Consider the following 5,761-nt stretch of genomic DNA (forward strand, 5'->3'; position numbering starts at 1 on the left):
TCTGCTTGAATCACTTTGCTGTACACCTGAAGGTCACACAACATTGCAAATTAACTATACTTCAATTTAAAAATAAATTAATTAAATTAAAACAATCAGCTATTAATTTCCACAAAATCTTAAAACCAGAGATGCCTGTGCTTAGTCGTGTCTGAGACTTTGTGACCCTTTGGACTATTGCTTGCCAGGCTCCTCTGTCCATGGGATTTTCAGGCAAAAATCCTGGAGTGGGTTGCCATTTTTCTCCTCCAAGGCATCTTCCCAACCCAGGGACTGAACCCATGTGTCCTGGATGTCCTGCATTGCAGGCAGATTCTTCACCTGCTGAGCCATCAGGAAAGCTCCCATACCAGTGTATATATCCTCAGAAAGAAGAATTCTGAGCATCTCTAGGACTTTGTAAGGAACATGACTTCATGGAGACAGAACTCAGAAACCAATCAGTTAAGGTGACCTACATATAGATCATGTAGGTCAGAGACCCAGGTAAATGGCCTGAGTTTGTTTCTTTGGTATATGCACATAACAATCATTTTAAAACCTTGACTGACTATTGTTTTTATTGTGAAAAAAGGAGAAGAGAGTTGGCTTGAGTTTTAGATTTTGGTTTCTCAGCCTATGTTTGATTCCATTTCATCATTCTTTCTCATCCAACAATCACAGAAATCCAGAAAGAGGCCTCAGGAGATGGATAAATAGGATACAAGCCTGCTCATCACACACATGTTCGAGTCTCTTCTGGCTTTCAGTCTTCAATTTGAGGTAATGACCAAATTCTTTGTGGAAAAGTGAAGTCACTCAGTCGTGTCTGACTCTTTGCAACCCCATGGACTGTAGCCTACCAGGCTCCTCTGTCCATGGGATTTTCCAGGCAGTAGTCCTGGAGTGGATTGCCATTTCCTTCTCCAGGGGATCTTTCCAACACAGGGAAGGAACCTAGGTCTCCCGCATTGTGGACAGATGCTTTACTGTCTGAGCCACCAGGAAAGTCCTGGCTTTCAGTCTTCAATTTCAGGTAATGACCAATTTCTTTGTGGAGCTCAGGTCAAATGTCACTTTCTCAGAGAAACTTTCCCCGACCTGACTAGCCACACAACCCACCCCAATTTTATTCACTCTCTAACTCCTTGGTACTTCGATTTTCTTCACAGCATTGTGTCCATACAAAATAATATTTTACATGTACTCATTTATTTATAATAAGAGCTAATGTACTGAGCTCCCAATAGGAGTCAAGTACTCTTTTCAATGCTTTACTAGTACTGTACTAAATCATTTGACCCGTATATACCCCTATGAAGTTGAAACTAATGTTCTTTTCTTTACATAGAAACATGCACTAGATGTTAAATAGCTTGCCCAAGGTTACACGGGCAGAGCCCGGGAACCTCCAGGAAGTCTGACTGCAGAGCCTGGCTCCCCATGAAAGGATTATCCAACCTCCAAAAGGGCGGGGATTTTATTAATCTTCTCCACAGATCTGTTCCTGCAGCCAAAACTGTGACTAGGACAGAGAGGCTACCCCATCAATTCCGTATTTATAAATGAATATATGAGTGAATACATGAACGAATAAGGAGGTGAAAGTTTCAGTATAGAAGAATTAGGAAACAAGTTACTTTCATAAAGCATGTCAAACCTGGATCAGCAGCATTCCAGAAAATTCAAATTAGCGAAGACAGCTAGGGTCAGGATGTGGGTAATTAGTTAACCTTAACAGGGGCACTGACTGTTCTGAACTTTTTAAATCGTTTTACTCATTCTGATCTATAAAGACTTTTGTGGTGAATACCTTCTTCCTTAGGTAGTGAATATGTCGAATCTTTTTTGAGTCTTTTTGATAAAATCAGTGTTCTAAGTTCATAAATAGTTTGTATTTTTCAGTATCGTCTTTTTTTTTTTTAAATCACAGAGGAGAAAGTCTGCATCAAAATGCTGTTTCTCATATAAAGTAGTATGATTACTGTGTCAGAAAGATCTAAGTAAATGTTTGATTAAAATACTAGGAGAGACACTGTCAGTGAAAACCGCTAAACCATAGCATGCTGTGTTAAGAGACACTATTCTTAGGAGGTGGTACAATTTCCATTTTAAAATTATTGGAGGTAGTTCATGTGCATAATTTGGAGGGCAAGATAAAGGACAAAGCAAGCAAGTTTGGGGAGAAAATGAACCTGCATAAATTGAAGTTACACAACTGGTTTAAAGGGAAATGGGAAGCTAAAAATGAAAGTTTATGCTATAATTTTCTGTTATGAAGAACAGCTTGTTGATTGGTGTTTAAATGAATTTGAGTTATATGACTATTTTTTAAACTACAATCTTTAAAGTAGTGGCTTTCAAATTTTCAAATAACCTTGTAATATTTGAGGGAATGATCATTGGTTGGAAGACAGGTAGAATTTCAGGGTTCACACTGATTTCAGGGTTTATAAACATTACTTTTATTAGAAAAAACTTTGTAAAACATACCCAAGTAAAACTTAAGTTAGTCCATTTAGGAAAATCAGAGCTAATCAGACTGACGTCAGAAGGGGAACCAAACACTCCATCTGCTCTCTCCCTCTCCCCTTTGTGGCCGCTACAGGACTTTAAGACACCATAAATCTAGGCATCTCTGCCCTGGCTGGATAAAACTAGCCACCATTTTTAATATGGAAAAGTTTATGAAGCATAAACTCACTACAACTTATATAACAGAAAAAAAAATTGTTTAATTTTTAACTGTCTTTTGAACACAAAAGCTGGCTTGTGTGAAGTATATCTAATATAAAATTAGTTTTCTTATCATTGACCACCAAAGGCTTTATAAAAACCCACCAAAATTTTCTACATCATGAAAAAAAAAAAAAAAGATGTGCTTTAGAGTCAGCACAATCTATGATTGTGCCAGCACAGGACCTGGCACATATTAGATACCCCATAAACTGAATTCTATTATTGGCTTCTGAAATCACTTCATCTGCACATATCTGATCTCTCCTTTGTCCCTTCCCCCTTGCATCTGTTCCTTATGAATCACTCTCACAGTCTTCCCTTCACCAACTCAGAGCTCCACATTCTTTGCCTTGATTTTATTTAGCTTCTAATTTACATGAGCTTCTACCTAATGGTCAGTGACCATGTTCTCAGGGAGTACAGGTCACCAGAGTGTTCACACCGCACGCACCTGCCCACTCACTTTTGGAGCAGTACCAAATAGAAAGAGGCAGATGCTCTCATCACTAGACTTCTACTTCAATGTCATCTATGATTCTTTTCCTTTCTTTGTGTATTAATTTATAGGCTTTCTTAACTCTCTGGTACAGACATCATGCTCTTGTAGAACCTTCCACCGCTACAATTAATATCGGACCTCTCCTCTCTTTCCCAAGATATATTTTCACCATATTTCTAGTTCAGTTCAGTTTAGTCGCTCAGTTGTGTCTGACTCTTTTGCGACCCCATGAACCGCAGGACACCAGGCCTCCCTGTCCATCACCAACTCCTGGTGTCCACCCAAACCCATGTCCATTGAGTTGGTGATGCCATCCAGCCATCTCATCCTCTGTTGTCCCCTTCTCCTGCCCCCAATCCCTCCCAGCATCAGAGTCTTTTCCAATGAGTCAACTCTTCGCATGAGGTGGCCAAAGTATTGGAGTTTCAGCTTTAGCATCATTCCTTCCAAAGAACACCCAGGACTGATCTCCTTTAGGATGGACTGGTTGGATATCCTTGCAGTCCAAGGGACTCTCAAGAGTCTTTTCCAACACCACAGTTCAAAAGCATCAATTCTTCGGTGCTCAGCTGACTGTATCCATACATGAGCACTGGAAAAACCATAGCCTTGACTAGCCAGACCTTTGTTGGCAAAGTAATGTCTCTGCTTTTGAATATGCTGTCTAGGTTGGTCATAACTTTCCTTTCAAGGAGTAAGTGTCTTTTAATTTCATGGCTGCAATCACCATCTGCAGTGATTTCGGAGCCCAGAAAAATAAAGTCTGCCACTGTTTCCACTGTTTCCCCATCTATTTGACATGAAGCCATGATCTTCGTTTTCTGAATGTTGAGTTTTAATCCAACTTTTTACTCTCCTCTTTCACTTTCATCAAGAGGGTCTTTAGTTCTTCTTCACTTTCTGCCATAAGGGAGGTTTCATCTGCATATCTGAGGTTATTGATATTTTTCCCGGCAATCTTGATTCCAGCTTGTGCTTCTTCCAGCCCAGCGTTTCTCATGATGTACTCTGCATAGAAGTTAAATATGCAGGGTGACAATATACAGCCTTGACGTACTCCTTTTCCTATTTGGAACCAGTCTGTTGTTCCATGTCCAGTTCTAACTGTTGCTTCCTGACCTGCATACTGATTTCTCAAGAGGCAGATCAGGTGGTCTGGTATTCCCATCTCTTTCAGAATTTTCCACAGTTGATTGTGATCCACACAGTCAAAGGCTTTGGCATAGTCAATAAAGCAGAAATCAATGTTTTTCTGGAACTCTCTTGCTTTTTCCATGATCCAGCGGATGTTGGCAATTTGATCTCTGGTTCCTCTGCCTTTTCTAAAACCAGCTTGAACATCTGGAAGTTCACAGTTCACGTATTGCTGAAGCCTGGCTTGGAGAATTTTGAGCATTACTTTACTAGTGTATGAGATGAGTGCAACTGTGTGGTAGTTTGAACATTCGGGTAATATTTAATTAGTGTCTCTCTTCCCAGCTAAACTGTTTGGTCTATGAGGGAAAAGGTTCTGTGGCAATTTGGTTCCTCCTGGAGTTGGGCAAAAATAGTAGCCAGTATCTGTCTCATCTATTGTTTGTTATGCAAAAAGTAGGCACACAGTTTATGTTTGAATATGGGAGTGGATAAATGAAAGAATATCTTTCTTCTCTGAAAATGCGTTAAGTGTTCCAAAGTACTTCTCTCTGAAATCTCCAAATACATATCCTCCTTGAGTGAAGACTTCCAGTAATTCCTAGTTGTCCCAGAATACACTGAAACTCATCAAGAACATTATACGGCTTCTGAAAGACCATGCAGGGATAATAACACCACCACACAACGACTGCAAGGAAACAGAAATACTCTAATTCTTTCTCAACGTTATGTCTTTTGGATGTCTTGAACAATACAATAGTTAGGGGCATTGACCCTACAAACAGTTATAAATCTACACGTAACTTGAAGGTAGCATATAACTTACCATCAGATGTAACTTACAGCATCCACAGTTCCACATCCTCAGATTCACCCAGCCACCAATGGTGCAGTACTGTCTTATGTAATATTGAAAAACATCTGCATATAGATGGACCTGTGCCATTCAAACCTCCATTGTTCAAGGTTCAGCTGTGTTGTATTCCTAATTTCCTAGTTAGTAAACTTCAAAAGAAAAAGAACCAGCTTGAAAATATATTTGTACTATCAGTGTTTAATAAAAAGTAAATTATTGTCATCCACTGGCTCTTTATTCTGAAGTTCAATAGTGTGTTGCTTCAGTTGAAATAAATCTAAAAGGAAACTGCCTGTTTTTTCCAACCTCCATCCCAATCCCAGTCCTCCATTTGCAAACAAAAAACATTATTTTTTCTGCCCTCCTTTCTTGTTTTATGCCCCAAAAATAGAAGAGGAAAAAAGTACTTATATCCAAATCACATACTACTGCTGGACCTACTAATTTACACGATTGTTGAGTTTGGGGTTAAATAAATGTTTAAAAGCCAAAACAAAATCTATCATTTGGCATCAAACTAATGCCTGACTGATAGTCCACTAAAACTCTGA

Source organism: Bos indicus, chromosome 6 (assembly GCF_029378745.1).
Source record: "Bos indicus isolate NIAB-ARS_2022 breed Sahiwal x Tharparkar chromosome 6, NIAB-ARS_B.indTharparkar_mat_pri_1.0, whole genome shotgun sequence".
Lineage (NCBI taxonomy): Eukaryota > Metazoa > Chordata > Mammalia > Artiodactyla > Bovidae > Bos > Bos indicus.